The 26136-nt window shown below is 40.7% G+C and overlaps 1 long non-coding RNA gene across 1 annotated transcript; it reads left to right on the forward strand.

Annotated features, from left to right (window-relative positions):
• The first annotated feature begins 20442 nt into the window (after positions 1-20442).
• LOC143623779 (uncharacterized) lies at positions 20443-21487 on the forward strand. The gene is made up of 4 exons (XR_013151961.1): positions 20443-20955; positions 21044-21097; positions 21219-21282; positions 21438-21487. It is a non-coding gene; the product is annotated as an uncharacterized LOC143623779 (long non-coding RNA).
• The last annotated feature ends 4649 nt before the right edge of the window (positions 21488-26136 follow it).

Genomic DNA, 26136 nt, shown 5'->3' on the forward strand with positions numbered 1-26136 from the left:
ATTACGAAACGGGGATACTTCAAAAGTCAGTACAAGAGATTCTAGAATTTCTTTCCTCACAACATTGGCTAAGGTGATGGTGGTGACAATTCAGGCTATATTAGCAATTACATTTTGGTTAATTTGGAAGGCAAAAATATAATGAGAAAATTATTAAAAAAAAAAAATTTCAGATATCTGGTTTAGTATCCGATCGGATATTCGATATTTTGGATTCGGATGATGAAAACCACTTTTAAAAAGGTCCGAACATCCAAAGTTCAAATATCTGTCTTTAAACACCTGATACGTAAACTTCGGTGCATTATTAGCTACTATTTTTGTTATGTGATATAAAGTTGAAGAAACACTAATCGACCCCGGGCAGATTACGGATAATCTGAGTGTTAAATAGATGTTTCCCACGAGGGGTTAGATCCGGCAAAGATAGTTCTTCTGATAACCTGCAAAACAGACACCGTGAGCTCGTCACTGAGAAGGGGGGGGGGGGGTTCCTCTTTGTGACCACCCTCCGGCGTGAGAATCAGACTAGATTGCTCTGAATATAAGTGTATATTGAGAGAAATAGCTAGTGAAGGTAAAATACCAGATGATCCTACCGTTCCAAGGTGTTGGAGTATTTATAGCCGAAGGTAGGTTTCCAAGCAGGTACAGCCAGCTGTATAATATTCCTGTTCTACCAACTATGGGCTACGCACGTGCCATGCTGGTTGGTGGGTAGGCAGCGGCTGATAGTGATAAGGCCGGCTGTGTATTGTTCCCTTTCCACCAACTGCAGGCTATGTGCGTGCCACGACAAAGGTTGGTGAGTAGGCAGCGGCTAATAGTGACAAACAGTACTAGAGCATGCTCCTCCTCGTACTGTTGTCGGTGAGCTGTCACCCTGTGATTGGTTCATGGGCTGCTTTGGTCAGATCTTGTCTATTTTGTCCATACCTTGGCAGGTATAGTACAAAAGATCTTCCAGAAGCATACGGACTGGCTCATTTGGGCGGGAGTATTCCCGCCTTGCTCATTCCTTCAGGTGACACTGAATTATTGAGTGCCTTGTGCGTGTAGCCTTGCTATTAGTGCGGGTAGCCTTCCCTGATGGCTTGTATCCGCAGCTGCGGGGACAGGCGGGATACTTCACCATTGGGAGGCTTTCCCTGCGGGAACAGCTGGCGTACTGCGCGTAAGGTCTTCATCTCTGAGCATGGTGGGTCCTGCGGAACCAGTTGGTCCTTGCGCAAACGTCACTCTTCAAGGTGAGTCTTGCGGGTCCAACTGGGCTCTGCTGGGACCTACCTCTTCAAGTCCCCCCAGTCCAATGTTCTTCTCATGAATTTTTAATAAGTGAGGTGAACTTTGGACTTAATCAAGGGGTTTTGAAAAGTATTTGGTTTTAAGGTTGTCCGTGGGGATTCTTCCCGCGGTTTCCCTAATGTCACGCAGAAATTCCCGACTTTTCTGCTTGATCTTTGGGTATGATGCGGGTAGGTGTGTAACCTCCTCGCAAGTCAGGAGCGTTGAGTTCCAGTTGTGTAGATTCTCCATGAGGTTTTGGTAGTTTTGAACATAGTGATCAATTATGTTAAAACAACCAATTCCATCTTGGAGCTTCAAACAATCTAGTTCTCGACGTTCCCACTATGCGGGGATGTTATTCCCGTTTCCGCAAGCATGGCCCAGAAGATCCTTCTTGGTTTCAATTCCCTGCGGAGTGCTAGGTATGTGAAGGGTTTCGCCTTGACACTGTACCCGCACTTGTCTTATAATTACTTTACTTCCAAGGTATTCCTGGCTTCAATTCCCTGCGGGTGCTAAGTATGTGAAGGGTTTTGCCTTGACACTGTACTCGCACCTGTCTTATAGTTACTTGGTTGCCAAGGTAAGGGGTATTTTCCCGCTTATTTTTTAATCTTTTTGAAATTCGAAGAGTTGGTGAAAGGATAAGAACAGTCCAAACTGTTGAAACGTCGTCCGACGGTTTCTTCTGACAGTGTCAGGACGTGCAGGAAGTTATGGCGACGTGACAGTATATGGTCATTCCAGGCGCTTTTTCAGGCGCGTGGGCGCGATTTTTCGGGCGCGTGGCCGCAAAATTAATGGCACGCGTCCTTTCAACAGCTGTTGCCAGCTTACTCTTTGCCAAGTGTCATAGTTTCATTGCACCTGCGATTTCTCTCTCTTCCGCATTAAATTCATTGCATTAATTGCGATGAGTATATAAAGGGCGAGAGGGTGCACCTTAGTCCACACTTTCACTTCTCTCTTCATCTTCTTAAAACGATTTCCGGCGAATACTCACTATTCCGTCGAGCCTTCTTCTGAAATCGTTGTTCTGTACATCCAAAACATGTTTTCTACCCGTGATTTTGAGGCCACTGCCGAGGAGGCTGAGTTGCTCGTCGAGAACCCGACGTCGACGTCCGAAAAGGACGACAAGAGCACTGCCGGCGAGTGCCAGTGTGCTCTTCCTACTGACCTCTACCAGTACATCGTCCGGAAGTTCATGCTCGAGCCTTTCGAGCCTGAGTTTCCGGAGCCTCATCAGACGGTGTACGATGCCCCCAAGGGCAAGATAGGGGTGTACGCTGCATTCTTCGTCTATGGGAATCTGAGGTTCCCATTGACGAAGTTTGTGTACCGTGTTCTGGAGAGACACGGTGTACACTTGACGGAGGTACACCCAATGGCGATCGCGAAGATTCGCCATTTTGAGTGGGTGTGCCTCATTATGGGTGTAGAGCCCCATGTCGACCGCCTGATGACCTTCTACTCCTGGAGGTGCATCCAAGGGTGGTACACCCTGGTCAACCGGATCAAGGGTTTGAAGATCTGCGCTACCGAGCGCAGTCTTCGGTCGTGGAAGCGGGAGTTTTTCTTTATCTCCGCTCGCGTCGTCCCCCTTGCGATGACGTTTAAGAATGGGAGAGCACTCCCCGCCCTTCACGCCCTCAACCACCAGGAGGCGGAGTGGTTCGCCAAGATCTCCCGGATCCAGACTCCGGTGTACCGCTTTGCGGAGTCCGGGATGGTGTTGCTCGGGATGAGCCGGGTATGAAAGGAGGCGTCCCAGATTCCCATCGTCCTCGAATACGGTTTGAACTCTGTCCCTTATGGTATGCTCTGTCTTCTTTGTTGATATAGGTTTTTTTTCTAACTGTTTCTTTTATTTCAGAGGGAAATGACTTGCAGTCTCTCTTGCAGCCACGGGAGACTGATGGTCCCGCTCGGATGGGTACTCGTGCTCTAGATGAGAACGAGTTGCCTATCCTTGAGCAGACGGCGGATCGGTTCGTGGAGGTCTACCCGCCAGGCCACGAGATCCTGAGCGCCAGGCGGCCAGGTAAAGAACTTTTTGACCCTCGCCCTATCAATGCTCAAACCTCTGCGGGAATTCCTCTAATTTTGTCATCTTCTGATGAGGAATCCGCAGATGGTCCTTTATTGGCGAGGAAGAAGAAGGTTGCCGGCGGGAAGGGGAAGGCGAAGGTTGCCTCCACTGCCGATCCGGTGAATCGGTCTGATTCAGAGACCGAAAGCGAGGAGGTGGCGGGGAACCCTGGTGGTGATAAGACCACTGCTCCGGAGGCTGAGACGACTGTCACCTCCGAGTAGCCCAGGACGACGACGGTGAGCGGCGTGAAGAGGCCGGCTCCATCGGGTTCGTCCCCGCCTGTTCGCACCTTTAGGCTCAAGAAGACCCGTAAGTACAAACTTCCTTTACTTTTAACTTCATATCTTTCCGCCATTATACTTATATCTTCTTTGTACAGGCGTGGATGCTACCGCATTCCAGGGTGGAGCGGGGAGGAGCACCTCCGGACCCATGACGGTAGGCTTGGTCAACTTACCTGAGGCGATGACCCAGACGGCTGCGCCTGCCTCAGTTGGTTCAGTTGCTCACCCAGTTGAGCCAACTGTTCCAACTGTGACGACATCTCCGCCGGCTGTCAGTGCCATATTTACTGAATCTTTCACTGAGCCGGCGGTGACTGTTTCTGCGGGCTCCTCCGCAGCGGCAACCACGGTTGTGAGTTCACCTCCGGTGAGTTCTCCTCCGTTGGTTTCTACCGCGGCGGCCTCCACCATGCCTCCTCCGTCGTCGGCAACTACGGCCAATCCTTCAGGTATGTTTGGGGCTTCTCGCCAACCTCTGCCTCCTTCCCATCTGCCTGACTTCTTGGATGGATTTCCCTTGGGTTCAGGTGATTGGTTTGGCGGCTATCGGCCTGTTGTCGACCCCACAGGTGCGTAGGGTTCTTTTGGCCTTCTTTTTGTTTTTGCAGTGTCGGATTCCAATGAAGTGTATGTTCCACGATGGAACATCCGCCGAGGAACAACCCTTCGCACGCCTGTGGAGTGCGTGGAGTGGGCTCGTCACGCAGCTCCCAGTGGTGCGTTGGGGGAAGCAATGGCTAGCTACCAGGAGGGTAGGCTAACCAATGAGCTTCGGATTCTCCTGGCCCGGATGCAGCCGCGCGTCGAGCTGCTTTGTCGTGAAAACGACAAGTTAAAGGATGCGCGTATCCAAGAGGTGGCTCAGGCGCGGGCTATCCGGGAGGAGAACAGGAGACTCTACGCCGTAGCTGCGGAGAAGGAAAAGGCCTTCAAGGCCCTCAAGGTTGAAGTGCAGGCCCGGCTCGAGGCCCGTTCCAAGGCTGCTCAAGCTGTTAATGAACAGCTTAGGTTGGCTAAGGAAACAGCGCGGAACGCAACCGAGAGGGCCACCAAGGCTGAAGCTGTTGCTGAGACTCTACGCATCGAGAATGAGGAGATTAAGGCCAAATTAGAGGGGCTCCAACAGGCTCATGATGCCTTGGCCATGGAAGATGCCAAGAAGCTCCAAGAGATCTTGGACCAGAGGGGCATGCTTGACCACACTGAGTGTAAGCTGAAGGGCGTCGAAGAGGCTGCTGCTAAAGATGTGTTGCTTGCCAACCTTACCAAGAACGAAGCCGAACGCGCCCGTGATGAAGCTCAAGCTGCCCTGCAGGAGGCTCTAGTTACCAAGGAATGGCTTCTTCGAGAAGCGTTGTCTCAGGTATGCGCAGCTTCCTAACTTCTAACTTCTTTACTCTTTTCCTTACTCGAGTTTGACAAACTTCTGTTTTGTAGGTTGTGCATCGGGTGTTCACGAACACATCATATGACGATGCGATGAGCGCAGCCCTCAACGCTTCTCATGAGGATGGGGAAAAGGCTGGCTTCCTGCTTGGTCTAGGGTTTGTTGAACAAGGCATCCCGCCTTCCAACTTCCCTCTTTACAATGTGGACACTGAAGCTGCGTATGACCAAGCAGTGAATCAGTATGCTGCCTTCCCGCATCCGGTGGTGGAGAAGGTGAACGAGATTGCTGCTGCTGATGATGGGCTAGCTATCCTTAAAGCTTTCCTTGAACCGCCACACTCTACTGATGGTGCGGGTCCAAGTGGAAGTGGTCCTGAAGCTTGATCCTTTAGATTCCTTTCCACCATTAGAGTAGATTTTTATTTTTGTATAGCTTCTTTTGTATGCGGGTATGTACCCAGCAATCTTTGTAACATTTGAGTTTTGATGGAATAAAGATTATTTGCTAATGCCTTGCCTTGTTTATTTCACGCATATTTTGATTTAACTTAGCAATTTCTTTAGTACTTAGATAAGTTAAATTTTCAACGTGGCAGGTAATAAGTTAAAGTTTTGCTTCCCTTTTCGTGATTGTGCGGATAAGACCGTCACTTGCACTTAGGATGGCCAAACTTTACCTATATCTGACCAGCGTGGAAGTTTTACTCATCTTTCCCTTTGAAATTTTCTAAGTGTTTTGAATAAGTTAACCTTTTGTCTCGCGGTTGCCAACAGGTCAATGTTCAGTTTCCTTTATCATGATTGTGCGGGTAGGACCGTCACTTTCATTTATTGGGATGACTAAACTTTACCTATAGCTGACCTGCGTGAAGGTTTTCCTTAGAAATTTTTACCGTTTTATGTGTTTATGCGGATTTTGCCGCCTTCCACACGCAACGACTTACTTCTTCCCATATTTATGCGGTGAACATCGGCATATCAGCGTGGGAAGTTCATAAGTATAAAGGTAAGGCTATCAACACAATGTGAAAGGAGAATCATTTCCATTAGAAGTGGCTTTAGGCCTTTTCTTTACAAGTTTGGAATTGATCTACATGTAACATTTGCGTAATTGAGCTCCGTTCCATGCTCTTGGGATAGGAGTGCCATCGAGCCTTTCGAGCCGGTATGCGCCTTTTCCCAAAACTTCTTTGATAATGTATGGTCCTTCCCAGACCGGTGCCAGTTTTCCTGGGCGCTCTTGGTTTGAAGCCTCTTTGTTACGCAATATGTAGTCTCCTACATTGAAGTTGCAGAGTTTTACCCGCGTGTTGTAGTACTTTTGCATTTGTCGCTTGTAGTTTTCTTCACGCGCTGCGGCTAAGTCTCTGCGTTCCTCGGTTAGCATAAGGTCTAACCGTCTTTCCGCATCATTGTCTTCTGGCTGAATCAAGACCCTTGGTGAGGGTAAACCAATTTCGACTGGGACCATGGCTTCAGTGCCATAAGTGAGGCTGAACGGGGTTTCTCCCGTACTGGCCTTTTTCAGCGTTCTGTTTGCCCAAAGGACGTGTGGAACTTCGTCTACCCAGCCGGATCTGTGTTCCAGGAGTCTTTCTTTATGCCTTCGACGATGCTTTTATTTGCTCTTTCCACCTCACCGTTACCTTACGGGTGTGCCACTGAGGTAAAGGTGTGGGTGATTTGAAGTTCTTCTAGCCATTTTTGTAGCTTCTTGTCAGCAAAGTTGGTGCCGTTATCACTCACCAAAGTCTTGGGAATGCCGGTGATCATCGCTACACCCTCAGCTGTTGGCCATCCCATCATGCCGTGGACTGAAGATACCACGGCGTTGAATCTTGCCATCCCGTCTCTCCCAAAGAGAATGTCGTATGTGTGGTGTGGCTTCCTCATTACGACAAAGTCCACATCTTCTGTGCGGGAGTTTTTTCCGTCCGAGAGAGTGACGGGGAAAGATAGGATACCCAGGGGGGTGTTTGTGCTGCCGTCGAACCCTTCCATCGAGGCGCAGATCGTTTCCAGGCGTTCCTTGTCTTCGTCATCTAGCTTGTCGAAGAACTGCCTGTACATCACCGTTGACGAGGCGCCGTTGTCAGCAAGAGTGCGTGAAGTGATGTAGTGCCCCAGCTGGCTTTTGATGATGATAGGGCCTTCTTTGCTAGGTCCTCCTGGCACTCGCGGGAAGCGCACCTCAGCTTCCTTCCACGCGCATGGTTCTATCGTTCGTCTTTTTCTTCCTGTGATGTTAGTATGAACCATGTGGATGCTGATGTCAACGGGCTTTCGTCCATAGCCTTTGTACCGTTTCTCATTCCTCCATCCATTCTTGATTGATGCCACAAGGTGTGCAAGTCTTCCATCCTTGACGAATGTTTCAACTATATCTTTCAAGGATGTACACTCCTCTGTACTGTGACCCTTTGTCCCGTGGAAGTCACAGAATTTGCTCTGATCCGCATTAGGGCGTTGCCGGATCATTGGAGCTTTTGGCCATGGGAGTTTTTCGGTGGCAAATATCTCCGTAACGCTTTTGATGAGTGGCGTCCACCGGTGTTTTTGGCTTGAAGGGTGCGTGTTATCCCTTCCGCCAACAAGAGGGCGAGAGCTGGATGAGGTGTCAAAGTTTACCCTTGACTGCCAAATACCTAGCTTCCTCTTTTTGTTCTGTCGGGAGATCCGAACATTGTTTTCTCTGGTCCTCTGCGTGTAGAGATGTGTACTCTGGGGAAGGTCCCTACCCAGTTGCTTCTCCGTCTCGGCAAAGCGCTTGGCCGCCGTCATGAGGGCATCCCATGTGGATGGCATGCCGTCCTTACCCGTCAACGTGCGGATAAGCTCTGGGTATTCGGCACCCTGGATGAAAGCGGCGCGAACAAGATCTTCACTTATGTCGCCCAGACTAAGCTTTTTGGAGTTGAAGTGAGTGATGAAGTCTAGTAAAGATTCATCCTCCTCTCTGACGCAGTTGAGGATCGTCCACTGTTCTTCAGTATATTTCCTCTGTTGACTGAAGTGTTGGCTGAACTTGTGCTGAAAGTCCGCCCAATCATAGATGTGGTGGACCGGTAAACGATCGAACCACGCCCTGGCCGCTCCAACCAACGTCATCTGGAACATATAACACCACGTGGGTTCCGTCCAGTTGCTGACGGTTGCCCCCGCTATGAATCTGTTCAAGTGATCATCTGGGTCGGATATGCCATCATAAGTGCCGATGTTGGACATCTGTTTGGCACTTCTCGGGGCGATTGCTTCCGCAATGTCCCTTGCAAACTTGGACTTTCCCGTATTTGCGGCAGTTGGTCTAAAGGTTTTGGAGAAGTCACGTGGGTTTCCTCCCGCGTTCCTTGGTTTGAAGGTTTCTCCAAAATTCCTTCTTGGTTGGAAGTCCGTTTCCTTACGCTTCCCTTTCGCCCTGTGGCGAGGGTTTGCGTCGGTATCGGATTCCTCCCGATCATCGTCCGAGTACTCGCACTCACTGTTCATGTTGAGCTGTTGTCGAGTACTTCCGAATTCGTCAGCCTGTTGGAGTGAACGCAAACGTTCATCCAACTCAGCTTGGAACTCTTTCTGACGTGCTTCGGCCCACGCCTTAACTTGATCGAGTGTTTGGCGTGGGAGCCTCGCCTGTTTATCCAACTGGGCATCAGTGAACCCCAGTGAAATATTGTTTACTGCACTTGCCCCGGCTTGGGTAACCGGGGTAGTGTTCGTGAAATTTGTATAACCGCCGGTGTTCCTCCCAGTGGCTGGGGTTGCAGTTACCGGGGTTTCCTGGTCACTTACTGGCCTTGGGACCGGAGTAACGTTAACCATTTCTTCAGAAATTTTGAAAAAACTTAGAATTAGTTCTAGCTTTTATGCACGGATGGCGCCAATGAAGAAACACTAATCGACCCCGGGCAGATTACGGATAATCTGGGGGTTAAATAGATGTTTCCCACGAGGGGTTAGATCCGGCAAAGATGGTCCTTCTGATAACCTGCAAAACAGACACCGTGAGCTCGTCACTGAGAAGGGGGGGGGGGGGTTCCTCCTTGTGACCACCCTCCGGCGTGAGAATCAGACTAGATTGCTCTGAATATAAGTGTATATTGAGAGAAATAGCTAGTGAAGGTAAAATACCAGATGATCCTACCGTTCCAAGGTGTTGGAGTATTTATAGCCGAAGGTAGGTTTCCAAGCAAGTACAGCCAGCTGTATAATATTCCTGTTCTACCAACTATGGGGTACGCACGTGCCATGCTGGTTGGTGGGTAGGCAGCGGCTGATAGTGATAAGACCGGCTGTGTACTGTTCCCTTTCCACCAACTGCAGGCTATGTGCGTGCCACGACAAAGGTTGGTGAGTAGGCAGCGGCTAATAGTGACAAACAGTACTAGAGCATGCTCCTCCTCGTACTGTTGTCGGTGAGCTGTCACCCTGTGATTGGTTCATGGGCTGCTTTGGTCAGATCTTGTCTATTTTGTCCATACCTTGGCAGGTATAGTACAAAAGATCTTCCAGAAGCATACGGACTGGCTCATTTGGGCGGGAGTATTCCCGCCTTGCTCATTCCTTCAGGTGACACTGAATTATTGAGTGCCTTGTGCGTGTAGCCTTGCTATTAGTGCGGGTAGCCTTCCCTGATGGCTTGTATCCGCAGCTGCAGGGACAGGCGGGATACTTCACCATTGGGAGGCTTTCCCTGCGGGAACAGCTGGCGTACTGCGCGTAAGGTCTTCATCTCTAAGCATGGTGGGTCCTGCGGAACCAGTTGGTCCTTGCGCAAACGTCACTCTTCAAGGTGAGTCTTGCGGGTCCAACTGGGCTCTGCTGGGTCCTAAAGAAGTGTGGGTAAGCCGTCCTGTTTGACGCCACCTGTCACGTGGACCGTTGCGTTAGTTAGCAGCAGCTCGCCACTTAACACTTGGCGTATGATAAACTAGTTAAACATGACAACTCATCATATAATTCAGCTGGTAGACATTCCATTAACAATTTAATATTTATCTTCAACGCTTACGTGTTTGGTCATGATCATTCAACGTGTTGAAAGTCATTGAAAATTTGAAACCGCAACGACTCAACCAATTTATTTCCTCGTATATATAAACCCTTTTATCAACTCAATCTTCACAAAACATCTCCGAGTTGAATATAATCGGTTATTCGGTTAGTAATAATAATCAAGCATGAATTCCATTTTCAGTTCCTTTGATGCTTTATCCGCTGAATTATTTGGTACAAAATCTTTTGCTGTTGCTCCTGTTGTTGTTGAACAGAAGAAGGTGAAGCCTGGTACCAGCGGTAACGCCGCCGGATCCCGGAGCAAGGAGATGAAGTCTGTGCGGTGTGCGCCGGAGTTCGATGGCCTTCATTGCTTTGAGTCTTTGGTGTTTCATTAAGACGGATATATAAATGATGTAAACTAGTTTTGTTTTGTTTTATGGTTTCTAGAAACTTGTAAAAGTATAGGATGTAACTTGTGTATCAAAATTTGTGTTAACTTTCATTAAATGGCTAAAGTGTTAAACCCTTCAAATACTTTTGCATCCACTAACCTGCTTACTTAATCATGCACCTTTAAAAAAAATGAAAACAAACATAATCATCTTCATTTTTAAAATTTTAAAAAATATCTAAATAACTACTCCAACATATCCCCTGTCTCCAAACTAGGACTGTCACGTTTACCCGAAACTCGAACCGAAAAATCCGAACCCGATAAAAGACTAACACGAACCCAAACCGAAGTAATACGGGTTTGTTTTCGGGTTTGATTTATAAGTTTCGGTCAACCCGAAAAACCCGAACATACTTTTAGTTTTGAAATTATGTATATTTTTTTGTATAATATGTTTAGTCTTAGCCACTGAAGTTAACAAAATCTGACCCTAATCGATTGTTGTCATTCCAACTATTATGGATCGATTGTTTATTGTTAATTTATGTTTTCTGTTTATTACTAATAGCAACCGTACTTGAGCAACCAAATCACGTCCAATTGAAGAAGATTATGGTTCGAGTTAATTACTTAATTTTATTCTTCTTTTGAATTGTTTTTATCAAGTTATGTTGGTTTATTATTTGATTATTTGTGTTACAAACAAAGAAGAATATATTGTTTTAATTTTAGTATTGAAGTTTTTTATTTATTATTTATTTTTTGTTTTGTTTTTTAGGATACTTAAAACCCGATTAACCTAACCCGAAAAATCCCGAACCCGAATTACCCAAACCCGAAAAACCCATGAGAGATTTGGGTTGGGTTTTGGGTTAAGATTTAAAACTTTGAAACCCGAAGAACCCGACCCAAAAAACCCGAAACCCGAAAAGCGAACTCGAAGAACACCATATTCCAAACTCCATTTCTAAATTTTAGCGAAATAGTATAAGAAACATCCAAATTATATTTAGAGTATGTTCACAACACTCCATTTCCAACTACCATTTTTTAAAAATATATTAAAAAAATTAATTTATATTGAAATGACAATAAGACAAAATAGTTATTAATTAAATTATAGATGGAAAAAAGAGAAAAAATTAATGAAAAAGAATATAGAGATGAGAACGAAGAATGGGATGGATGAGATTTTTAGAAAATGATGTATAAATTAATGAAATTATACTTTTAGTTAAATTTTAAAGATGAAGAACCCATTAGAAATGCTCTAAATCATAGACCTTTAAAAAGAAGACAGAATTACAAATTTTGTCCTTTAAAATAAGACGAATTACGGTTCCTGTCCTTTTCTAAGTTTCCTTGCAGGCGGTGTACTTTAAACTTTTTTTTCCTACAAGTTTTGTTCTTTACGCTAACTGGGTTAGAAAAAGTCAGTTAAATCCCCTCACGTGAGGCGCATGTGAGGGCATTTTGGTCTTTTTGCCTACCCTGCAACAACTTCTTCTTCTTCATTTTGCAGATCTTAAGCTTCTGTTTCTGTATCTATTAACACACACACTTTGGATTCATCAATTAACAATCTAGGGTTTCACCAATGGATCCCACCATCCCAATTTCATCACCATACCTCCCACTCTTCTTCTCCATCTTCTTAACCATCTACTCCTCCGCACACTTCCTCCTCTTCCGCCACTGGACCACCACCCTCCGCCCAATAGCTCCGCCACCAGCCACCGCTCCATCTCCGGCATAAGTCGGGTATGGAAACGACAACCGGCTTTCCGCCTCGGGATTTCGTTTCGGAGGAGTATAAAGCGAGAAGGACCGCTTCGAAGCCGGAGAGTGATGGGGTTAAGGTTTGGGAAATTGAATGGATACGGGATAAATAAAGGCCGGATATTAAAGGGATGAAGGGCAGGACGACAAGACGGAGGTCTGGGTCCGAGGAGAGGAAGGTGTCGTAGAGCCAGTTGCAGAGGTTGTCGTCGCCGGAGCCGGAGTGGTCGGAGGAGGTTAAGGAGAGAGAGACGGCGGTGTAGGCGGTTAAAGAGGAGAGTAGAGAGTGGGCCGGGTTGTCGGAGTCGGCCAAGGAGGAGATCGGGTTAGGATCTTGTGGTTCGGATTCGGGTATGGGTAAGAGGGTGGAGAGTAAGTGGATACGGGATCGGGCTTTGGAAATGGATTCCCACCAGGATTGCATTGGATCGGCGTTGTTGTTGTTGGTAGTAGTAGTAGTGGTGTTGAGGATCTGGTGGTTGCCGTTACGGTGGTGGGTTTGGGAGAAGGAGGAGGAGGTGGAAGAGGAGGAAGGAGATCCGCCGGGGGCGTGGTGGCGGAAGTCCATCGCTGGTGGTGGTGGTGGTGGGTTTCCGGTGAAAGAGGAAAGTGGAGGTCCACGACTCAGGATGAAAGCTGTTGTTTTTGAGTGAAACCCTAGATACAGAAACAGAAGCTTAAGATCTGCAAAATGAAGAAGAAGAAGTTGTTGCAGGGTAGGCAAAAAGACCAAAATGCCCTCACATGCGTCTCACGTGAGGGGATTTAACTGACTTTTTCTAACCCAGTTAGCGTAAAGGACAAAACTTGTAGGAAAAAAAAGTTTAAAGTACACCGCCTGCAAGGAAACTTAGAAAAGGACACGAACCGTAATTCGTCTTATTTTAAAGGACAAAATTTGTAATTCTGTCTAAAAAGAATAAAAACATATTGCATACCCGAATACCGTTGAGTCATAAATACCCAAATACCCGTTGGTATTACAAAACTATTTGTTCGATTATGTGGTGGCGGCGCAGCTTGTTGCCCGCCTACCTGCTATATTAATGTAATATCTATGTTTTTATATAATGAAAGAAATTTTCATAATTTAAAATGAAAATCCATACATTCGGTTCAAAAAAAAAATTATTTGGTATACATGAAATTCTGTTAGTTCATTTGAGTCCTTGAATTTTTTTGAGTTTTTTTTTTACCAAAATAGGGTTAGGTGGAAAAATATTTACCAATATGGAGATTTTGAAAACTATTTAATAAAATAGGTTTTAATAAAATCAACATTTCTCACTCCTAATCATATTAGGTCAAGATAATTTCTATTGAATTTTTTAATTCAAGAAAGATAGATAGAAAAGTAAAGTAAAAAATAATAAAACTTACTTTTTTATATTCTTTTGTCATTTTCTTTAAAACAATTCGATCATTTTCCAGAAAATCCCCACGTATAGGCGTATAGTCAAAAAAAATTACAGTTAGAATTGTGCTTTAACATTGAAATAATCAAGTTGTAATTTTTTATTTCGTAACATTTCGTCATAATATTTTAAAATGGTTAGTGCGAATAAATAATAGAAAAAAGTCTTTTTTCTTTGTAACGTTTCGGCATAATTGTTGTTGAAAACCAAATGTTCCTACCAAACAACATTAGTATTGTCATCTATCTTATTAGAATCGGTACCCATGTTAGTTTTTATAACTTTTACAGCTATGTTTAATTAAATTTTTTTCTAGACATCATAGATTTTGTTGAAATGAATTTTTTTTTTGAAAATTTTTTTTATACCACAAGTGTTGGTATTGTATTAGTATTGATAACAAACTAAACCGATTGTGGCTTAACAACATAGATACCATATCGCTATTAAACCCAATTCCAATTAACCACCCTTAATATAAAAACTTGTAAAACAATAATAATGCAATAATAAAAACAAAACAAAAAATAAACAAAAAGCTATAAAGAGTAACGTAAAACTTTTGTTTGAATCGGTTTTGTAAAACGAAATAATTTAAACTAAATAAGAACAGTTTTCAAAAACATTTTGAAGTATTTTGGAAAAAAATGGAACGTAAAACAAATATGTAAACTTTGTTTTTTTTTTAATTCATTATTTATTATTTTACTTGCATTAAATAAAAAATAATAGAAATTATCTTGACCCTATAAGATTAATAGTGACAAATGTTGATTTAAACTAAAAAATAATAATTATTTTGATAAATAGTTTTTAAAATCCTCATTGATAAATACTTTTCTCTATAACCTCATTTTGGTCAATAGTTTTCAAAAACCCCCATTTGAGTCCTTGAATTTTGTCATACCATCTACTTGAGCATTTTTCTCTCTCTCCCTTTTTAATCTAATCATGGCATTAGGTTTCAATTTCTCAAACAATTGAGCTTATTTTGGCTAAGATTGTTATATTTTTCTTTAATGTTAAAAAATTGACATCTGAGACTATAATCTGACAGGAAAAAAATGAGAAATCATACTCAGGTTGATGGAGACATGGAGTGGTCAACCCTGATGGACATAAGTTTGGACATATTGACTTTAGTACTTGGGGAAGAAATTGGTACAATGAACATCACTGGTAAGAAATCTCGGCATTAATATGATAGTATAACAGTGAAGTCTATCATAAGTAGAGACACAGGCAGCTTTAGGGAACGGGTTCGGCTAGACTCATACATTGTTTTAGTGTTATATGTTTGTGTATTTTGACGATGCACCCGTAGAGGTTTCAACATCGAACCCGTAGAAAACCCAAATTTAAGTATTAACAATTGATATTTCATCCCTCAAATTTTTCCGAACCCGTAGGAAAAAATTTCTGGCTACGTCACTGAATTATTAAGCGTTCACAATAGAATTCTTATTGTCCCCTCTATAGTTTAAATTAAATATATTACTTTTTATATCTTTTAAACCTCCTAAATCACTTTTTTAAACACGAACTCATCTTCAAGATCGTTAAATGACTGAAGAGACCTCACCTAAACGTAACGGTGTTCTTTGGGTTCGCTTTTTGGGTTTTTCGGGTTTCAAAGTTTTAAATCTTAACCCGAAACCCAACCAAAATCTCTCATGGATTTTTCGGGTTTAGATAATTTGGGTTCAAGTTTTTTCGGGTTGGTTTAATCCGGTTTCAAGTATCATAGAAAACAAAACAAAAAAATATTAAAAAACTTTAATGCTAAAAATTGAAACAACATATTCTTCTTTGCTCATAATGCAAATAATCAAATAATTAACCAACATAACTTGATAAAACAATTCAAAAGAAGAATTAAACTAAGTAACTAACTCGAACCATAATCTTCTTCAGTCGGACGTGATTTGATTGTTCGATTACGGTTGCTAGTAGTAATAAATGAAAAATATAAATTAACAACAAAAAATCGATCCATAATAATCAGAATGACAACAATCGATTAGGGTCATATTCTGATAACTTTAGTGACTAAGACTAAGCCTATTATACCTAAAAATATATTTAATTCAAAACTAAAAGTTTATTCGGGTTGACCCGAAACTTATAAATCAAATCAGAAAACCAACCCGAGTTTAAAGGCACAATTTCCCAATTTTTGGAATCTGAAGGGATCTGGTGGGAAACATTATTAAACTGTCAGACAAGACTGTTTTTTTTTTTTTGAAAGAAGATTTAGTGGATAATATGGACTAGTGTTGGGCCTAAATTAAAGTGGTTTGTACTTAGTCTAGGTGGGTGTAAAGGGTCGTGTATGTAAATCAAGATCCTAAGGGATCTCGGTGGGCTTTTGGTGGTTATTGGGTTAATGGGCTAGCCTGTTTAGTTTCCCTATATATAGAATACTTTGTATAGGGTTTTGGTTGTTGATTGACTTTTGGACTTGAATAATCTTTTGGACCTAAAATTTATTAATTAACTCAATTAAAATGGAACAGCTAACCAATGGTAATGTTTCCGCTAATTCATCACTTCATCAAGAACTTGACTCCATCATGGGGACCACCACTCGCATCCCGTCTCTTGTCTCATGAGGGGTTTAGTGAATTGAAATTTCGTTTTGAAAAATATGTTAAGATGAAAGATGCCAAAGTTTGGAGATGTATCGTTAGGGGGCCTCAAAGAATCACTTATCAAAGGGAAAATTCAACTGAAGTTATTGTGAAGCCTGTTGCAATGTATGACGATGATGATTTTGCTAAGGTCGAGGAAGATGAAAAGGCTCTTTCTACTCTAACCATGGCACTCTCACCTGAGATTGCCCTTGGATTTAGAGAACTTCAATCTGCTAAAGAGTTGTGGGAGGCATTGATCGAGGTGTGTGAGGGAAATGAAGATATGAAAAGAAGTCGTCAGGACTTGCGGCAACAAAATTTCAACATGTTTAATCATGTTCTTGGAGAAACGTTGGAAACTCAACTTCAAATGTTCATAGCATTGGTGACTGAGATGAGATCAGCAAGCATTTATCTGGCAAATTCTGAGATAAACAACAAACTGGTGAACTCATTGCCAAAGAGTTGGGATATGAATGTGGCAGTCATCAAAAAGACTAAAGATCTCAACATAATGTCTCTCTCTGAGATGATGGCTACTATTAAGGCATGTGATATAGATGATAAGCAACGTGCAACAAATCATGCAAACTCCTACAGTGCAGCCGGGTACAACGTTGCTTCCAACAGTGCTCTCATCTCTCAAGACAGTTTTTCTATGTTCAAGGCTACTCAACAACCACCTCAGGGAAACTTTCAAATGTTCTCTTCCACTAAAGGCCAACCATCTTCCATACCACCCCAACCAGTTCCAGTATTCTTCACTAAGTCCGGTCAATCTTCAGCTGATAATGGAAAAGCTCCGATGTTTAATAACTAATACTTAGGAAGAAAAATACTTAATGAGAATGAGTAGTAATTCTTCATAATATATATATTATTTGCTCAACTAAAATATTTAGATGATAAAACTTAATCACTCATTTAAATATTTCATAACTTCAAATGATCATTTTTTTTCTAAACGATCGTTTAATATAAACCGAAATATTTATACCGTCTCTTTCGCTGCGTTTTGGACGTATTCGCCTAGGTGAGTGCTTATAGGTGTATTCCATTTTGGTAGTTTCCTTCCGTAAATCATAATGCTTGGCTGTTTTCAGGCTCACATCCGAAACCATATCCCTACAATTATCTATACTATATATAAAGCATGATCGTTAGGGACCTCTTAAATTTTAAGAGGTATATAAAACCATGCACAAGGTATAACACACAATGCATAAACTTATGAGATTTTAGGGGTAACATTGACTTTTCAATCTCTTCTACGGTTAACAAATACTATATGATTCAAAAATATTTACAAGGATAGTCCTTTAATTTCAATCACATTCTGTTAATATATATAATAGTTACACATTTACCCCATTATTCTAAATTAACTACCACTACAACTTTTAAATGGTTATAAATTTTTCCACGTTAATATTTTTCAAAAAATAAAAAATATACACCATTAAAACAAGCATTTTATGCTCTTTAATTTGAGTATGATATTTCTATATTTTTTTTGGTTTAAAAACTTAACGTGTGATGTGACTATCAGTTAGTAGAGGTGCACAAATAAGGTTTTATGAATACCCGAGCTCGGGTATGGAACCTGGTTCGGGTATGTCCGGGTATTGGAAAATCGGGTATTGGTGATACCCGAGTCGGGTTCGGGTATGACCAGGTATTGTCTCTAAAATCCATACCCTATGCATCAGGGTCGGGTCGGATATAGAACTGGGTTTTCAAAAACTGGGTATTTGAATGCCCTATTTTCGGGTATTGAAAAAACCCTATTTTCGGGCTTTTTCGGGCTTTTTCCGGGTATTTTTCGGATATATATTGGATTTTTTTAAAAGTTTGCACTTTTTAGGGGTATTTTTCAGGTATTTTTCGGGTATACATAGGGTATTTGAATTACCCGGTTTTGGTAACGGAAAAACCTAGTTTCGGGTATGGAACCGGTTCAGGTTTTACCGGGTACAAACCGGGTCCGGTTCGGGTTTGGGTTTTAGTACCGAAATGCATACCCTATCTGTACCCTACGGGTAGGGTCGGGTAGGGGTTCGGGTATTAAAAACCCGGGTATTAAAAAAACCGGTTCCGGATTTTTATTTTGGGTCTGGTTCCGGGTTCGGGTTTTTTGTGCACCTCTACCAGTTAGGACCGGGAAACGGGCCTCGTTGAGTGGGATTCGGGCCATGGGTCAAAATGGTTATGAACAAAACACGTGATACATAAAAAGTTAATTTGGTTTAGGTATAGTTGGGACCAGTTACGCGCATACCGACATTGGATTGCGCATGTACAACTGTTGCGTGAAGCGTGTACCGGCACCGGACACGCCCGATATCGCGTTACACGCACACTATTGTTGGGTTACACCCATGTCGATGCGAGGTTAGGCGCGCACTAATACCGGTTACGCGTTTGATGTTGTGTTTACACGCATACCCCGTGACATCGCAGGGGCACCCAGTTAGTATATATAATGCGGGAGTGATAGAAGAAAGTAACGGTGTGATTTTAATTGTTTTACTACTTATAAATCATATAGTCTAAGCTTAAAGAGAGGTAAAAGGATCATTGATATCACGTGTCTTTCCACTTTATTTAAATTAGTTATAGTTTTTATCATTTAACTTTTACTACCTTTTGTAAATTTATAAAATTATTACGTGATTGCCCCCATCATCTTTAACCCGTAATTTGACAACTATATTAAAATTTTTTGTTATCTCCATATATTAGGATATATAAAAAAACCGACTTATCGTTGCGATGCACATATTTTTGTCGACGTTTTGATAACTTTGCTCAATACCGACTTATCAGTTATAATATACAAGTCTATTATGTATCAATTTACAAGTTGTTGATGATTATGTAAAACACTTAATGCATACGCTATAAATAAACATGTTTCCTTCAATATAGCAGTTAGACTTCATCAATTTTTTTCCCTCAAACCACCCTTCGTTGACCGTATGATCATAATATATGTTTTATAAGTTGATATCTTAAATGATCGTTCTAAGGCTTGTTACTAGATTTAATTATGTATTTATGTGATAAGATTAACACATTATCGTCGCCGACTCACCGCAACATTGTGCGGGCTAGTTAAAAACAATAAACCACAATAATGTTAGTTGTAAGTTCTAAGGGGGTGTTTGGTAGAGGGAATTGAGGGGTGAGAAATGGAATTGGAAAGAATTCTCTTGTTTGTTTATGAAAGAAAGAGGTGAGAAATGGAAATAAACCATTTCCATTTCTCTGATTTTGTTTCTCTAACAAAAGCGGAGAATTGGATTTCTCGACGTTCATTTCTCCCATTTTCCTCCTTTTCCTTTCATTTCTCCCATGTGTTCATCTTTCTTCTGCAAGCGTAAGGCCGCCGCAAGCCGCAAGGATGAAGCCTCCACCTCCACCGCGGCCGTTACTCAACCAGAAGAGAATAAGGAGGTTGAGAATCCTGCGCCTAAAACGAAGCGTGCTAGGGCTTCCAAAGCTGAAGCGGAGCCTGAGTTCTTCGATGACCAGCGTGAATTGGTAAGGATACGTCTTCATTGTTTGCTGAAAACGTTGCTGTTTGTTTCAGTTTTCGATTGATTGAATTTGTGGTTAATTGAGCTAGGGTTGAATGTAGCATATGGAGGTTAATTTGAACAACACATATTTTGATTAATTGATACGCAGCTGAATCTGTGGTTAATTGATTGTATGATAAGTTAGGGTTAAAAGTAGCATTTGGAATTGAAAGCTAAAACAGTTATTTCATATGTTCAACAATTGTTTGATTCATTGATATTAAGCTGAATTCGTTGTTAATTGAACGTATAATAAGTTAGGGTTGAAAGTAGCATATGAAATTGAAAGGTAAATAGTTAATTTGAACAACACATATGTTGAACAATTGTTTGGTTGATTGATGCTGAGCTGAATCTGTGGTTAATTGGTTGTATAATAATCTAGGGTTAAAATAGTACATGGAGTTAAAAGTAAGTAAAGTTAATTTGAGGAAAACAAATGTTGAAAAATTGTTGGATGGATTGATACTGAGCTGGTGGTTAGTTGATTATCTAATAAGCTAGGGTTAAAAGTAGCATATGGACGTAAAAGCTAATACAGTTAATTTGAAAACACAAACAGAGAATTAACTTATTGGTACTTTTCTATTCTGCTACACCATTGCAGGTAGGAGATTAGATAAATACTAATAATGAGATACAGAGGACATGGTTAGCAATTCTTGTGTAACTTGGGTTAATTGTTAGCATGCATCAAGGTTGAATCATTAGTTAGACATGTATATTCTTTTGCAAATTGATGTGCATGTTAAACTCAATCTTCAGAATCTTGAGGTTAAAACTTATATGGGCCCTGTTACGGATTTATATGCAGATGCTTCTATAATGCTATAGTTTTAGAGGTTGTGCTTGATTTATAATGAATTGTGTAATTTTCTCTTATCAAAATATGTATCACAATAGTTTTGCATTAATGCTTAACTGGTCATAATCTGTTTTTATTGTTGAATTTAGTTATCTTTTTGAAACACTTGAACATGATGCTTGTTTTTACTTTCTCACTAGTCATGACTAAGATTATACCTTCTTTTCTTTCAATGGTTTTATTTTTTTACTTGTTTTTGCAGGAAGATTTATGGAAGCAGATATTTCCTGTTGGGACAGAGGTGTGTGTGATCATTAATGTTCATTTTTTATACTGTTCTTTTTTTTTTTTGTGTAGGCTACTTATTGAATTTTACATTTTCTTGACAGTGGGACCAACTCGACTTACTTTCTGAATACAATTGGAATTTCTCAAATCTAGAGGTGAGTAATACTGTAGCGTTTGTTTAACATCCAAAAAGAATTGATTATTTTTTAATGTTTTATTTATCTAATAAATGTCACATAACTAAGCAACTTTTTATCTCTTCATCAAACCGTGCAGGAGGCATTCGAAGAGGGCGGGGTATTACATGGGAAGAAAGTGTACCTCTTCAGTTGTACAGAACGTATGTAGAACATGACACTCAAATATTTAGATTTTGAAATTCACATGTTTGTGGACTTATAAGCTTAGATTATTGCCTGATATGTTGCATTTTTTTATTGGTTGAAAATGATGCTATCATCCATGTTTATGTGACTTGATTTATCTTTCTTTCAGCACAATTGCTCTTTTATAATGGTCAATCAAAAGTCACATGCATACCTGTACTAGAGTTAAATTGAAATAGATTACGTTTGTAATTCAAATGAATTTTAGACTGCTAGACGTTATTTGAAATTGGGTCAGATCCACAGAAACTTACAAATATAAATTGCATATTGTTAAGGGCATATTTGGTATTTCTCTTAAAAAGTTGAGTTGAAGTAAAATGTCAACTTTGAGATTGAATTGGTCAAATGATTGTGTGGTAGCCTAAAAATAGTCAGTGATGTGTTATATAAGTTTTAACATTGACATAAACGTTACACCAAATATAAGGATCTAAATGGGTTTGAGACTTTGAGTTAGCTTTGATTCAAATGAAACCAATCTCACAAAAGACTTTTTTGCACAGGTTGGCATGAAAGTGAAAAAATAATGAGATAGCCAATGACATCCAAGTAGTACAGGAGAGGAAATCCTTTGGTCGATAGGGACTCTTTTAGCATGCAAAAAAAGCATTAGCATGGGTTATAAACTCTTCTGGTGTTTACTTGAAATTCATTGTGTAACAACTGATATTGTGAGTTATGATAAAAACGGTTCAAAGCAGCTCATTTGATTGGTAAATATGTGGATCTAGGACGTTCTTTTCTTGCGTTGACAATAGAAGAGAAAATTGAGATGGTCGAGTTGTATACCGATGGTTCAATGGGATAGTTGTGTATGGTTGAAGTATGTTTTGTATGTGAATTGGTTTTTGTGACACCCGGTAATTTTTCACACTCTAATGTATATATTTGATTTAAATTACGTATTATTTATATTATTTATATGAGGTATAAACCATAGTATACTTGATATGTGAACGAGAACAGTCGTTATGCCTATAGGATCGTATAAAGAGCCGATGAGAACGGCTATATGATAAAGACAGCCAAGTAATAGTCAGAGGTGACAAACATATCAAGCTAAATATATACCTATGATCCAATATAATGGGTAATTGTAAGACTTTGCCCAATAATGTCCTAATTCCCTAATTAGGACCGAAACGTCAAAAACGTTTAAATAATGGAATATAGTCGCCGAACCGGCCAAATTAATGACACATTATACAGTGAGACGATCAAGATATGAAACTATGAAGTGTTTAAAGGTATACTAGTCGGAATAATATGAAGATAATAATTTAAACAATCCATGAAAGATTACAGTATGGAGCACTATTTAACCGAATATAACTCCGGGCTAAATTTAAATATACATCATACCGGGAACCGAAATAAATACCGGGTTCCATACCATCTATAATACTTTATAGGTGACCAAATAAATTAAGAGAAGCTCATAATACCCATGTCCAATATAATTCCCATAACTCGTTCATTCGATAAACTACTCGTCCTAACGACTATCCATTTAAGACCCGAACCAAGATTGAACTTAGCACTACATTTGGACAACCAATATATTTATTAAATGACCATAATACCCTCCCTTTGCAGCCCAAAGCCGAACCCCAACTTTTCCCATTCGGTTATAACACAAGACAAAACACCATTACATACATCCATGTATTAACATATTCATCATCATCCATAACATCATCCATCTAACTATCATCATCACCAACATTATCATGACCTTGAAAATTTGCAAGCCACCAAAAAGTCTCCAAAAAGCCTTCCAAGAGCCGGCCTCCCATTCCCCTCCCAAATAAACAACAATTTACACCATGCCTTGACTACTATTGCACTTGAATGAGTGATTTGCCACCCTTAATTCATGGAATTGTGATTCCCCAATTTAAGGGATTATGTTTCCATCCTCCACTCTATATATACTCTAGCTTTCTTGATCAAAAATCACCACCCAAACTCAAGAAACTTAACTCCAAAAACAACCCCTTCCTCTCTCGGCCGAAGGCAGCAGCAGTGCACCACCACAGCCGCCTCTTTGCAACCTGTTTTCTCTATAATTCTACTATTAACATCTTGAAACCTATATATCGTTGGAAAGCTAGAAGAAATCCTTAAACCGTGGTAGAAAGCCTTGAACGGATCTCTGCCCGGAAAACTCGGTAAGAAGCTTTGAACCTTCGAAGGTCACTACTGGAAACTGCATTTTCCAGCAGTACCCCCCTCTCTTCTTTTGTTCATATCTCACAAACCACTTGGTATTTTTGGGTGATTCTTGTTTAGGAATCCAAGGAAACTCGCAAGGATCACGAACCACCTTTTGAACATCAATTTCCGGCTTCATTTCAGCATTAGGTAAGCCGAAAACTCGAGTTGTAACAGTTTATGGTGGCTGGAAAAACACAGATTCTGTCCAGCCACGGTTTCATCATTTTACTTGACCCTAGTTCACCTATTTCATGTTATTTAAACATAATGTAGACCCTCAACATCGTGATTAACGTCAAGGAACTTGGATCTCGCCTTAAACCCGCTCAAGAACGCCTCAAAAACCGACATTCCCAAGGTACTAATGCCATGTAATGTTTAGTAGAAAAACATGGACTAAGCCTAAGATACATATACATTATGAGGTGATGAATCATGAACATAAACTTGAAGTGTGTTAAAATGACATATAATGAGGAGTAAATCATGTTGGGTAAAAATTACAAGTGTTAAAAGGGTGTTTAAGGAAGGTTAAGGTTAATAGAACACTAAGTTAAGATCTTGAGTAATAAAACCCACTTATAAATAAACAAGATAATATAAATGTAAAGACGGAATCTTGGTTATGTTAAACTTTAAAAAGGGTATATAACTAACGTATTAAAAACCGTATCGGGTGTAGTATTGTGACAATCGTCAATTTCAGGTTAACCCCGTTAACTCAACTCCGTCAATTCAAACTTTAAGATCATTGAATCTATAACGCACACTTCATTACATTTAAACTAGGGTTTAAATGACGCTTAACACTTACTACATGTGTAGTCTTTCGGGATTTGCACCGAAACGCAAACGAGTTGACGCGAACGATTGATAAATAAACGACAAACGTCAAAACACTAATTATGTGATAATTATGTGTTAGATATATGTGTGTTACTTGATTGTTATGTGGAATGTTAAACAAGAAACAAGAACCAACTAGTTTAGGCTAGAGATGTAACACTTGAAAGTAGAGGGACTAGAGTGTAACTTGTATTATTATAAATATAACCTTATCATAAAACCCTAACCTATTAACCCCACCCGATCGGCCTCTCTCTCCCTTGCTCCCTCACGGCTGCCGTCCACAAACACCCTCACACAACCCTCAAATCAAGTGATTAATCCAAGAACTAGGTGCTAGGAAGGTATACTTGATCATCCCTTACCTCCTTGTTGTTTAATTTTGATGTTTAATGGGTTAAGTATAAACCCTAGGCAGCCGATTGTGTTCATGTATATGGTTAATATGATTGTTGTTATTTGGATAATGAATTGATAACTAGATTGATGTTGTTGCATGATTCATTGTTGTCTTTGATTTGAGTTAAAACACAAACCCTAATCTTGTATGTATGGGGTAATTGAGATGCATGGATAATAGTATTAGTGTCTAGCATGTTGTATGATTTATTTGTGATCCATGGCTAGTGAAATTGTTAAGTTTTGATGCGAACAGAATCTGGACAGAATGTGTATACGATGTTCAAGTGACTGTAACGAAGTGTAAACGTTAAAATTGGTTGAGATTGTGGGTACTGCAGTAAACTAGATTGAGTCTAGTTTCCATGAAGTATAAGTTTGTAATTTTTGGACAAGTATAAGTGTGCTTTTATGATTTTACAAAAACGTGGTGCAAAGCTGAGCTGTTAGACCTGCTGTTAGGTTATGTTGTAAATGTTATATCTCATGAACTACGAGACCAAATGTGTTGGTTCCACTTCTGGAAGTTGACTCATTGAGTTAGGAACCAAACCCAAGTGGTCTTGCATTTATTGGATTTTTTGTTTAACGGGAATTGCAAATAACATTCTGTTGTGCATGAATCTGACTGATATGAGTTTGCTGTAATGTTTTGGTCATTATAAGAAAAATATGTGGAATAAAAATAAGATAAAATATGTTCTGGAAACCTAAGATATGTATGCTCCTGTGGTGATTTTTGATGAATTAATTGAGATGTTATGATTGGTGAAATAGTACAATCTTTCAAGTAGAAATTCTGTCATAATGAAACTAACTGCTGAGTTGTGTAAAAATGCATGGAATGTGATAGTTTTTATATAATTGTTATGTTTTGACCAAAATACCCTTGCGGGGAATAGTTGCTAATTGATTGCCATGAATTGACCAAATTGCCCTTATGGGGAATAATGGTTAGTTAATTTTTGTTTGTTGACCAAAATGCCCTTACGGGGATAATTGCTAGTAAAGTATGTTATTAGTACGTGACACGAAAGTAATTGCTCACTCACGTATCGTATCACGATTGTACTGGTTTAAGTCACACACGATTCACAAACGAAACACGAAACATGTTACGTGCATAGGTATTATGTGCCGAGTCTAGAGACTCGTTAAACGTACCGATACTTAGAAAATCTCTTTGTTATTTAGAACGCTAGAGAGTTTCTACGACGCGCATCACTTGGTGATCTAGATCGGGATATTCTTCGCAAACAGTGAGTTTCACTTACCCCGCTCTTTGAACTGTTTTCAAACGTTTTTCACTTGGGGGAGATAACATACTCCTATAAACGCATTTT

The sequence above is a fragment of the Bidens hawaiensis genome, unplaced genomic scaffold (genome assembly GCF_021521415.1).
Source record: "Bidens hawaiensis isolate Kalapana, Puna unplaced genomic scaffold, B.hawaiensis_p1.1 tig00000369_1, whole genome shotgun sequence".
Lineage (NCBI taxonomy): Eukaryota > Viridiplantae > Streptophyta > Magnoliopsida > Asterales > Asteraceae > Bidens > Bidens hawaiensis.